Source organism: Acinonyx jubatus, chromosome A1, assembly GCF_027475565.1.
Source record: "Acinonyx jubatus isolate Ajub_Pintada_27869175 chromosome A1, VMU_Ajub_asm_v1.0, whole genome shotgun sequence".
NCBI lineage: Eukaryota > Metazoa > Chordata > Mammalia > Carnivora > Felidae > Acinonyx > Acinonyx jubatus.
The window spans coordinates 157692287-157705607 of NC_069380.1; the positions used below are offsets into that span (position 1 = coordinate 157692287).

The 13321-nt window shown below is 37.8% G+C and overlaps 1 long non-coding RNA gene across 4 annotated transcripts in view; it reads left to right on the forward strand.

The window, feature by feature from the left end:
* The window catches only part of LOC113593339 (uncharacterized), a 308036-nt gene that overhangs the window by 94482 nt on the left and 200233 nt on the right, over window positions 1-13321 (forward strand). For all 4 annotated transcript variants that reach the window (XR_008299829.1, XR_008299827.1, XR_008299830.1 and 1 more), the window contains one exon: window positions 1388-1448. This is a non-coding gene — a long non-coding RNA (uncharacterized LOC113593339). The remainder of the gene's footprint in view (window positions 1-1387; window positions 1449-13321) is intronic.

Here is a 13321-nt window from a genome sequence, read left to right on the forward strand (position 1 = left end):
GTAAGTTCACCCCCTCTCTGGGCTCAGACCAACAGGCTCAAGCTGTTTCTTCCAGAACCACATACAGGTCCAAGAATCCCCGAGGCTTTCTTAGCAGGAGCCAGCCAAGCAGCCAAAAGAATTTCAGGCTTCCACAATGATCAGCACACAATAGACAGTGTTTCAACATTGAAATGATACCCTTAATTATTAATAATATACTTCAATGCCTGCTACTGGCAGAGATAACCTCAATGTTCTGAAAAAGCAAGAAAATATAAAAAAAAAAACATAAAAACATTCCTGTTCATTTCAGGAATAATTTTCAACTCAGCTGGAAAGAACAAACCAGTAGGAATGAAGTGGCATCAGGGTGCTACAAAGGAGGGCACTCATTTCAACTCAGGGTGTTAAGCACCACTTCTTTGCACCCAGTCCCCACTTTCTCTACCCTACAACTCTCTGAAAGAAGAGAGTATGCTATGGAGACTGTTATCTGTAGGACTTGGAGGCATTAATGAAACATGAATAGATGCAACCGGCATGCAACAGGGACTGCCTCATGTTTCAATCACTTTTGACAAAACCATTTATGCCATACTCTAAGCTCAGAAATGCAGTCCTTGTTGCAAATATAGAGACATTCCACCCTAATGATTAATCTGAATAGTCATAGAAGGGGGAAAAATTCACAGGGAATAATTTAAACCTTTCTCTTCTGCACTAGAGGTGAATCAAGTATCAGAGAAATTCTGCCTCTAAATAAAAACGAAGGTATTTAGCATTCTAATTTTGGAGGGGTTTTTTTTAAAACAATATTTTTTTTCTCTTCCCCTCTTTAAAATAGATCCAAAACTCAGGCCATATATATTACATATACTACATATACTACTTTATACTACATATAGAGTATATATGTATGTAGTACACACACATAGTATTTGGTTGCATTTTAGCACTAAAATCCCTTTTGTGAAATGAACATTCCTCAGTGTGACACTGCATCCCCTAACAATATACCATGGTGTTTCCAAAATATAACATTATGTTCTGAACTTAGAGCTATGTGAACAAATTCTCACCCAAAAGAAAACCAGCGACGTGCTGTCTTGCTTCCAGTTTCACTTTCCTCATTGTTTTGGAGGAATAAAGAGCAATTTTGTGGTTGAAAATGAAAATGTCTTTTCCCATCTGTGATCAGCTCTTCTGACCTGGCAGAAATGACTTGAAGCCTGTGTCTTTCAGGCCTTGAAGTCTTCTGCCCCAAAACTATTTCTGCTCAAGAGGACATTCTCAGCAAGTTTAAAGCATCCCAAGTCCTGGTCTACATTTTCTGCTTGATCTTACCTTGCTTTCTTGCATATGTAACTTCTTACTAGAGTATCATAAGTTCTCTTTTTATCCCAAGGCTTCCCAAGAGGAAATGTACTATCTGAGGATGGGACTTGGGGCCATTTCAGGATGTACAGGTAAGAGTTAAGATTAACTAAGTCTTTAAATCAAAGTGTCTATGGGGCTAGGCTCAGCACAGCATGCTCTTCATATAGTATAAAATGTAGACAGATCATTGTGGAAGCCTAAAATTCTTTTGCCTGCTTGGCAGGTTAAAGTCAAAAGTCCTCATCAGTGCCCAAAGTCATTCTTTTATCTCTTTTACCTATTTTATTTTATTTTATTGTCACAAAACAAGGGGCTATAGGGAAAAGCCACTCTTGACAGCGGTAATTTTTTTAAACAAATTATAAAACCACTGTGACTAATTTCACATTAAATATTTACAAAGCAAGGTAGTTATGTAAAAACAAATGGAACTAAACTTTGGAGAATTAGCTCCTAGAATCTTATTGGTGACTGAACTGTTTTTCCATTGGTGTTATATAAATAACCTCAAATAGAGAAAAATTAACAGTAGATAAAATTTACTGGGTAGAAGTGGTGTTTTTTCTTTAACGGTAGAAATGGAGGAGTGAATTTGTTAAGAGTTCTATGAAAAATGATATAAATATAAATTTAAATTAGTGAGAATTAATTATTTATTCTATGGTGTTATAAAAATGTTAACATTATTTCAGTTTTAGCAATTGCAGATGGCATTAAGTACATATTTTAAATCCAATTCCACTCAACAGAACTCAAATTTGAAATTTTCCAAGATCTGTAAAGTTTAAAATCATTCAAAATGTGATAACAATATTTTGAAAACTAAACAGAATCAACTACTTTGCAAAATAAAAATTCAATCCATTGATTTTCAAAATTTTTAAATGAAAAAGCTAACATATTTTTCCCTTCTACCATCCCTTTTTCTTTATATGCCTGCCTCTGCTGGTTCACCCCTTTCAGTGCTTAAATGTTTTCTTCTAAGTACAAGATTTATAGTGGATTTTCATTTCTTTTTTCATAGGCTTCTCAGGTGTCTTAAAATTCCCCTAAAAAGGATACCTTAACAATTTCAGAGGCCAAACACTTTGTATTACCTCCCCACTCCCTAAAATAAAATAATATCATTCAGTACGTTTAGAAATGAAGAGGTAAGGGACGCCCGGTGGCTCAGTCGGTTAAGCGGCCGACTTCGGCTCAGGTCATGATCTCACGGTCCGTGAGTTCGAGCCCCGCGTCGGGCTCTGTGCTGACAGCTCAGAGCCTGGAGCTTGCTTCGGATTCTGTGTCTCCCTCTCTCTCTGACCCTCCCCCGTTCATACTCTGTCTCTCTCTGTCTCAAAAATAAATAAAACATTAAAAAAAAAAAAAGAAATGAAGAGTTAAATAGTGGTGTTAAATATCCAAACAAATTATAAATCCATTACATTCTCCTCCTATTAAAAAAGGATATAACTATTAGTTAAATAACTTAAGGAATTGAGTTTGAGTTGTTTTAAAATATGCTGAAAATTGTAATAGAATCTATTGCCATTTGAAAGAAGGAAGAGCTTGTCTGGGCCTATTGACTCTTACCTCTATTAGCATATATATCATTGCTGGGCAATGCATGCAACCTACAGAACCTAGCAAAATTTTACCCAGTAGAATAAAGTAGAAGCTGAAAGAGAAGTAATGCCTATGCATTTTCTAGCATTTTACATTATGGAAGGCTCAGCCATAATAGGTCCCTCTGCAGTAAGAATAGCCTCAAGCGTAAGATGGAAAGAAAAGTTGTAAGTCAATCATTTCTCTCCTTGCTTTTCCTAAAATGTCAGAAAATCCTACAAATGTGAAGCCAGAAGGGACCTTCAAGATCACCTGATTGACCTGCATTGTTTTAAAAATTATGGAACTATGATCTGCAAACTAACAGGCTTATCCAAGGTCATATATCTATGCTCTGAGAAACAGAAACTTAGCTTCTCAACTGTTTCATCGTACAGAGCAGAGCAGGACACTTACCAGCATGGACCCATAGCCATAGATAGCCACATAGATAGCCTAGATGTACTGTTTTAATGAGAAACTGTGCTGCCAGATATTTCACGTCTCCTTCATGACTACCTCTGCTCTTCCAGTTGGCAGAAATAGCAAAACAGGAAGGAACACAAATCTATTTCTATGGTCAAAGTTTTTCTGATTCAAATGATGGTTTTCCCAACTAGCTTAAAGGTTAAAATTTAACTAGTTTGTTGTTAATTTAAAAGTAATGGAAAACATTACCTTGCTTCTGCAATGTCTAAACTTCATACACAAGACTTCTGGCCCGGGGTAAGTTACCAGTGGCCAGATATGTTAGTAGTCCATAAAGTCACATAGGTTCACAACAGGTTGTTAGGTAGACAAAGCCCAAAGAACATAGGTTTCTTCATTTATTACATATCATGTGCCACCGATAAAGACATTCACCCTAAAGTCTAAGGGTAAAATAATAATAGTAATAATAATAATAGAAATGCCTACGATCTGCTCAATTTCTATGCTGGGCAGAAGAGGAGGGGATGAGTAAGGAGCAGACCTTCCCCTCAGAGAGTTTGCCTTTGAGCAGGTGAGATATGATGGCATGCACACAAATGACTATAGTTCAAAATAGGTCCCTTCCACTAAAAAAATTATAAGACTCTAAAGGAACTTAAAAGATCTAGCTTTCTTGGGAACATGAAAAGCATTATGAAATAAGTGGCATGTGAAATAAAACTTGGAAGCTTCCAAAGCCTGGGACTGTCAGGGAAGATGGAAATGGTTTAGGGCTGATGTGGCCTGGAAGCCACCTCAGACCCTCTCATATGTTCTTTGTCATTTTCCCACCTCTGTGCCTTTGTTCATGATGTTTATTCTTCAGAGTTACCTGCCCCCACCTCTCCAGCTCCTCACCTGCTCAATTATTTGTGGAGCAGCCTGGTGGATGGGTATCAAGGGCTGAACACTCCAGAAATGCCAATAACCACTTGCCAAAGGTTATACCCCCATCTCTGCCTTTAGTGGACCCCCTCCCAACAAACCTTAACAAAGCACTGCACAAAGAGCAGCTGGACAATATTCATTTACTCTTTCATTCATATATGTTTACTGAGCACCTTTTAAGTGTGAGACGCTATGTTAGGAGATAGAGGATATAGACAAAATTAATGTGGTCCTCATTTCCATGGACTTTATAGATACATAAATAAACAATTGCAACAATATGATAGATGTTATGCCAGTGGAAGCACAGACTGGTGTGGTAGTACAAGGCAGGGACACCTTCCCAGATTAGGAGGGTCAAGAGAGTCCAAAGTGAGTGATCAAGGATGATTAGGAGTTAGTAGGTGCCATCGTGCAGCAGAAGCTTGGAACTGCCACTACTCAGGAAGCATGTTTTTGCAGTGAGGTGTAAAATGGAGGCAGTGACAAGTGGGAACATCAGGCAGTGATGCTGATGCTAGCACTTTAAATAAAAATCTCACAAATACAGTGGGAAAATGAGTTTCCTGACCAAAGGTCAAAGGAAAGGTAGAGGGTTTGTGAAAGGAAGGACTGCCATTGAGATTGGGGGCAGGGAATTTATTAAATAAAGGGAAAGGAACCTGAGATAAAGAATGGGGGATTGCAGCCTTTTGAAGATCTCTCATCACTAATTATGGCCAGGAGGTCAATCCACCCAAAGTCAGAACAGATAAAGCTTTCTAAAGGACAGGACTTTTTTCATGCAAATGTGTCTTGAAATGCAAACTAAAGAGGGGGGCGGGGAAGGAAACACAGCGTGAAGGGTAGGAGACTTCGGAAGCAATATCTTTAAACTCAACAAAACAAAAAAACAACCCCTGCAAAACAGGTGGCAAAAACATCTCTATACAGTAGGTTGCACAGTATGCTCCCTGTAGATAATGTTCATCTACAACTGTTTAAATTCCATCTTTTGAAACGTTACTCTAGATTCTGTCTTTTAAAACATTACTCCTCCAAACGGAATAGACCTTATGAACATCTTCACTTTATAATTTTAACGGAACAGGGACGTAGAGCCCTCCAATACAAAGGAAATAATCTTTAAATAACAGAATGACAGCTCTGTGCAAAAACCATACGAGGTGTCCTGTTCAGAGGCTTAGAAAAGAAAAAGAGTAGATTTAAAGATAGGGTACTTGACTCCAAAAATGGTGCTGTGAGACTGAATATTGTGGGCTGAGGAAATGTGTTTTGTTCTGTTCTGTTTAATTCTGAGGTTAAAAGCAGTAGTCAAACCATGACAGCGAGGAGCTTTCTGCTCTGTTATATTACAGTTCACTTATTTCCCTCCAAATATTAAACAATGCCAAAAAAACTTTTAGTTATTTGGGATGCGATCCATTTTCATTTCACTCTTGTCCTTTTTTGGTTGGGAGATGACAGTTTAATATTCCAGGCTCCAAACCAGAGCTTGGCAAATGGATTTAAAAAAAAAAAAAAAAAAAGTTAAATGCCGTAGGGAAGAAAAAAGGCATGCAATTAATTTTCCACAAGAAACTGTGAAACTGGTGCTAAAGATGAGTATGTTTATTATCTATTTACCTCATACAATTCTTGAAATCTTTCATAGCACGATAGCATGTCAGTAATTCTACTGAAGTTAGTTAGCTCTTGGTATTATAGTATAAAAATTCACATTTATTATATTCTACTTCAGCATCTTATTTTATTAATTTTTTAAAAATGTTTATTTATTTATTTTGAGAGACAGAAAGCATGAGCCGAGGAAGGGCAGAGAGAGAGGGAGAGACAGAATCTCTGCTATGAGTGCAGAGCCCAACCCAGGGCTTGACCAAACCATGAGATCATGATCTAAGCCAAAATCAAGAGTCAGGCATTTAACCGGCTGAGCCACCCAGATGCCCCACTTCAGCATCATCTGAAATTAAGTACAATATAATAAACATAGTGATTAAAAACCCAAGTCTGAGAGCTGATTTGAGTTTCAATCTCACTCAAGGGGCTCCTGGGTGGCTCAGTTGGTTAAGTGTCCAAATCTTGGTTTCAGCTCAGGTCATGGTGTCATGGTTCGTGAGTTCAAGCCCTGCATGAGGCTCTGTGTTGACAGTGAGGAGCCCGCATAATATTCTCTCTCTCCCTCTCTCTCCAAATAAATTAAAAGAAAAACTGTTATAAAAATTAATAATAAATCTCACTCATGTTTTATAAATTGTGTCACTTTGGGAATGTTACTTAACCTCTCTCAGTTTTAGTTGTATCATCTTTAAAGGGATCATATTAATAATTCTAAATTCATTTTGCTTTTCTGAGGATTAAGTAATATAAAAAGAGCTGATGGGGGTAACTGGGTGGCTCAGTCAGTTGAGTGTCCAAATTCAGCTCAGATCATGATCTCACAATTCATGAGTTTGAGCCCCAGGCAGGTTCTGTGCTGACAGCTCAGAGCTCAGAGCCTGCTTGGGATTCTGTGTCTCCCTCTCTCTCGCTGCCTCTCCTCTTCTCATACTCAGTCTGTCTCTCTCTAAAAAATAAATAAGTCTTTAAAAAAATTTTAAAAAAAACTGATGCATATGAAAGGGCTGATACATAATGAGCTTTTAGTAAATAGAAGCTCTTGTTATTGTTAAATGAATATTCTGAAGATTTAGAAGTTTCCTTGGCCAGGGTCACCTTTTTGTTCACACACAAAAGTTTTCTAGGTATTTCTGTACTTTATTCCACTGCAAATAAATGTCAATCCAAATATGTGGACAATATCACAACTAGCTCAAAGAATGAAATACAACATTTTACTCCATCGATGGCTTTTTGGATATACCTAATCTGTTTACGAGCTGAAAGTTGGTCACCCTAAGCCCACACTCAAAAATTGCCCCCTCATTGGGGCGCCTGGGTGGCGCAGTCGGTTAAGCGTCCGACTTCAGCCAGGTCACGATCTCGCGGTCCGTGAGTTCGAGCCCCGCGTCAGGCTCTGGGCTGATGGCTCAGAGCCTGGAGCCTGTTTCTGATTCTGTGTCTCCCTCTCTCTCTGCCCCTCCCCCGTTCATGCTCTGTCTCTCTCTGTCCCAAAAATAAATAAGCGTTGAAAAAAAGAAAAAAATTAAAAAAAAAAATTGCCCCCTCACAATCCTGTATGCACATTTCAAAAAATGAAACAGAAAAAAGCTCATTTGCCAGTTGCCTTGCTTAACACCAAACATGGTAGGGAAAGCAGTCCATTAGTGACTGAGTAGCTTCAAGGCTTTCTTTCAAATCCCAGTTTTTTTAAAAAAATGACTATTGCCAGGAGAAATTCCAGTTCTGAAAATGCTATGCACTGTTGATACATTTGTCTTTTACTTAGGGAAATGTTAAGTAAGTTTTTGAAGTTCATTCTGGGTCTAACAGCCTTAGAAAATACTTATAAGATGATCTTCTCATGGTTGTTTCATTCAACATCAATTGGGCACATCTATTTTATGTGTCTGACCCTTGGATAGCTCTGGGGCTGCAGTAAGGATTGAAATGTCACTCCTGACTCATTGAGCTTACAGTCAGAATTAGGGATGGGGGAACAGCTAGAAATTAACAGGCATTACTATATGATATAGTACACTACTATCATAGTGTATATGATAGTTCTATAATGGAGGAAATGTAAGATAATATAAGAATACATTTGCATTTGATTTCTAGAAAAATGTTGAATAATGGTTGGGCTTTAATCAACCAGTTAATCTCAATTAATCAACATTAATTGAGAACTAGTATTAGTGGCAAGGAGTGGCTTGACAGTAGGAAAGTGATATAGAAAAATATCCCCTATGATTTCTAGGGGGTCTCCTCCCTAGCCAAATCAAGTAAACAAACAATCCAAACAGAAATCGCAGTCTTTTTAAGCAAATGTGGCTTTAGGCTGAGCTCCCTAGTACCTTCACTTTCCTACCAGTTATCTTCTTTAAATTCTTTCTTTGCAATTGAACACAGCCATGATGTTGAGACTCTTCTATGAAATAAGAAAGATAATTATTATAACCCAGAGGCTCAGCCCCCAAAATCTTTTGTTTATAATTTTGCTTGCAGAGATTAGTTAAATCTCAAACATGAAATCAAATCTTTACCACCAGGGGAAATGGAGAACTCTTGACTAGCTAAATATTCACCAACTCTAACAATAGATTTTTAAAGAAAATATGTCAAATCATATTCAGCATTAACTTGGTACTGCATGTGCAAGTTGTGACACCATTTATTTGATCCAAGTTTGTTTCTTACCTCCAAGTTATCTGTAACTATCTAAGTCCATCCTTGTCAATTATTTTTTAAAAAGTACTTATAAGATAGAAGGGGTGGGGTGCTTAGTTAGCTTAGTCAGTAGAACATGCAACTCTTTTTTTTTTTTTGATTTAAAATTTATTTATTTTGAGAGAGACAGAGAGCACATGAGCATGGGAGGGGCAGAGAGAGAGAATTCCAAGCAGGCTCTACACTGTCAGTGTGGAGCCCTTCACAGGGCTCAATCCCAGAAACTGTGAGATAATGATCTGAGCCAAAACCAAGAGTCCATAACTTAACTCACTGAGCCACCCAGCCACCCCTAGAGCATGCAACTCTTGATTTTGGGGTTGTGAGTTCGGGCCTTATCTGTGGCTTAGAGTTTACTTTAAAAAAAAAAGATGCAGGAGGAAAAATAAACCTTAATTATGCTGCTGATCTTAACCCTGAAGTATTTTATAGATGTGTCAAGAAGCTATTCACACAACAGGAGACTTACTAATAATATTCTTATGATTCTTTCATTAATTAGAGAACAGTTCACCCTCCCACCTTGGTTCCTGTTTAAATTTTTTTGAAAACTTTTTAATGTTTATTTATTTTTGAGAAAGAGAGACAGACAGAGAGCAGGGTAGGAGCAGGGAGAGAGAGGAAGACACGGAATCCGAAGCAGGCTCCAGGCTCTGAGCTGTCAGCATAGAGCCCAATGAGGGGCTCGAACTCACGAACCCTAACATCATAACCTGAGCCAAAGTCAGATGCTCAACCAACTGAACCACCCACGTGCTCCTCTGTTAACTTTTTGATCCCAATCAATGGGAATGGGTCTTGGCTCATTGACTAGTTGCCCTTTATCTGTTATGACAGGAAGACAAATTATACACATTTATGTAATTTGGTACATGTGACAGATATTTTAATCTCAATTTTGGACATTTAACCAATGATAAGTATTGAAATAAAGGTGAAATGGTTATGAAATTGATGTATATCTAAACACATGTATATACCCAAAGTATAATCCCCATAAACAATCTTCTTAAATCTTCTCTGGAATAAGGTAATAGTCAAGTTACAAGGAAAATTTATACAGATAATCACACACACATACGTTTGGTGAAAGGCCTAAACTGGGTATGAGAAAGTAGAAAAAATTAAGTAAGCAGTTACTCTTTACTAAGGCCTCAGTTAAGAAGCTCTCTTAAATGAGGGACAAAATATGCAGTGCAATGACTTAAAATTTAACAGGAGTAAGTTTTGAAAAATATTCATTAGTAGAATGAGGCAGTGGAATATGTCAAAGCCAGAAGAATTTAATTTTATTGTCACAAAGCTCTATTTAAAAATAAAAGCTTACTTGATATCAATATATTTTTCCACCTTTGTGCAATATTTAGAGGAGGAAAATAACCCATTTTATGCCATAGACTTAACAAAAGTACCCTTAAAATACTCTCATAATTTAAAGGCAGTGTTGGTTTCAATCAAGTCAGAATAATTAGAGTATAACTGGGACATTTGGGGACACAGGTGAGTCGAAATGACTTGAAAACTGCTACATTAGAGGAGTACCAAAGAGGCAACCAATGCCAGAAGTACCTGATGCTTATGTATTGTTTCAGCATCAAGACACCCTTTGGGTTACAAGATTACACACAAATGAGATTAACCCCATGTGCCATTTAAATTTCATCCACAGTCTAAAAAGCACAAGGACTAATTTACCTAGTTGTTGCCAAAAGGAATATCAATTAAGGATTTAGGATAAAATAATGCCTGCTCTTGATTTGGATTGAAAAAAGCAAGAATTTAGTACTCAGGATGGGATTTAAATTATGTTTTCATTAGTAAATACTCATGTCCTAGTAATTTCAAACATTTTACTTGATGCTAGAGCTGCAGCTGTGATACTGCGATGCACAAACATGTTTCTGCCTTCATGGAACCAAAAGTCTCATATTAGTCTTTAGTAGCACTACACACACACACACACACACACACACACACACACACACACACTCTTATGTATATATGTGTCTATAGTCTTTCCTCCTGTATGTGTGTGTGTGCAAACCTTAATCAATGCCTCAACTGTGCAGCTATATTTTATTGGGTAAGTTGGAGTAGAGAATGTGCAGTTACTCATGTTTTGTTTTGTTTTTTTAATTAGAAAGTCAATTCAACTTTTTGAAGCCAAATATTATATAGATGACACTGCTAAAATGTAAAAGAACATGTACTCAAATCAATAAACTGAAAAAAAATATATTGTTTGGTTGGTTACTCATTAATATAAGTAGGAACCTCATTTGCTTCCACAAAAGGTAGCTTTTAAAATATTTGATATTAATATATATCATGACGAAGATGTGGCTCCTGGCATAGAGGAAGTCAGACTCCTATAAGAGAAACCAGTAACAGAACATGGAAAGAGGGATAAATTTTACCTAAAGTTCAGGGAAGTCCACCCAAAGACAAAATTGGGGCTGAGATTTAAAAGATGAGTTTAGAACACCCTGCATAAAAAATAAAACAGTGTTCTAAGCAGAGCACACATACTTATCATGGAGATCTGAAAACATATGGGTGTCATGACTGGGAAAAGACTGAGTGAAGACTGATTGAAGAGAAGAGTATAGGGAGAGAGAAGTGTTTCAGAAATGGTTTCAGGGATAGATTTAAAATAGCTAGAATGGCAAGCAGAAGAATATGGGTTATACTCAATGAAAAAGGAGGAAACATTTAAGGGTTTTGAACATAACTATTCCATGATCATAGCTGTGTTTTAGGTATGTTTAGGTATGTTTAGCTGTGTTTAGGTTTTAGCTGTGATAAGTTGGGCTGGGAAGAGAAGAAAGGGAGAATCAACTACAATAAAGACAATTTTCCATGTTAGGGGCAATAAATGCTTCATCCTGGGACTGAGACATAGTAAACCCTTGTGAATGAATGAAAAAAAAAATGTAGCTAAGTGACAATGGAGATAGAGTTAAGAGTCATTACCTAAATAACACATACGTGATTTGAGAAGAAATTGATTCGGGAAAGTGAAGGAGAAATAGGAAAAAGTAATGATTCCAAGGTTTCAAGGTGAACTATGAGGGTAACTTTTGTTGCCATTAACTGAGAAGTGGAACTAAGATGAGAAGGTGGTTATGGTGGATGGTGAGAGAGTGAAAGATTGACAACATCTGACAGCATATTGAGTTTGAGCTGATACCTTAATAAAGATGTACTACACTAGGTATGAAATCAGTATTTGAAGTCTGGAAAAGAACCCAGAGCAAGAGAGAGAGTTGGATATCATCTGATGTTAGTTGAGTTACAGAGAGCTTGAGATTACATCAGAAAGGGGTATATGGCATGAGAATAAAAAGATGACTTTCACAAGTTGGGTTCCCAAGGAAGCAGGCTCTGAGATGGAGATTAGTCAGTGTGATGTTTATTAGGGAGTAGGTTTGGGATCAATACATTGGGGAAAAGGAGAGGTCAAGATGGGATATGCTTTCCTTTTTTTTTTCTTTTCAAATTTTTATTTAAATTCTAGTTAGTTAATAGACAGTGTAACATTGGTTTCAAGAGTAGAATTCAGTGATTCATCACTTACATACAATACACATAAAACAAATGCTCATCATAACAAGTGCCCTCCTTGGGGCACCTGGGTGGCTCAGTCGGTTGAGTGTCTGACTCTGGCTCAGGTCATGATCTCTCAATCTGTGAGTTCAAGCCCCACATCGGGCTCTGTGCTGACAGCTCAGAGCCTGTAGCCTACTTCAGATTCTGTATCTCCCTCTTTCTCTACCCCTCCCCCGCTCATGCTGTCTGTGTCTCTCTGTCAAAAATAAATAAAACATTAAAAAAAAAATAACAAGGGGCGCCTGGGTGGCGCAGTCAGTTAAGCGTCCGACTTCAGCCAGGTCACGATCTCGCGGTCCGTGAGTTCGAGCCCCGCGTCAGGCTCTGGGCTGATGGCTCAGAGCCTGGAGCCTGTTTCCGATTCTGTGTCTCCCTCTCTCTCTGCCCCTCCCCCGTTCATGCTCTGTCTCTCTCTGTCCCAAAAATAAAAAAAAATAAACGTTGAAAAAAAAAAAATAACAAGTGCCCTCCTTAATGCCCATCACCCATCTAGACTATCCCCCACCAACCTCCATCAACCCTCAGTTAGTTCTCTCTCTAAAAGTCTGTGATTTGTTTCCCTCTTTTTCCCCCTCCCATATGTCCATCTGTTTTGTGTCTTAAATTCCACAAATGAGTGAAATCATATAGTATTTGTCTTTCTCTACCTGACTGATTTTGCTTAGCATAATACACTCTAGCTCTATCCATGTCATTGCAAATGGCAAGATTTCATTCTTTTTTGATGACTGAACAACATTCCATTGTGTGTGTGTGTGTGTGTGTGTGTGTGTGTGTGTGTGTGTGTGTATCTCACATCTTTTCAGTCAATGGATGGACATTTGGGCTCTCTCTCTGTAGCTTGGCTGTTGATGATGCTGCTATAAACATTTGGGTGCATGTACCCCTTTGAATATGTATTTTTGTATCCTTTGAGTAGCAAAAATCCAAAAGTAGACAAAAGTACTACCTAGTAGTGCCATTGCTGGATTATAAGGTAGGTCTATTTTTAACTTTTTAAGGACCCTCCATACTGTTCTCCAGAGTGGCTACACAATTTGCATTCAAGGTAGGATCAAGTTACAACAGAAACTTCAGC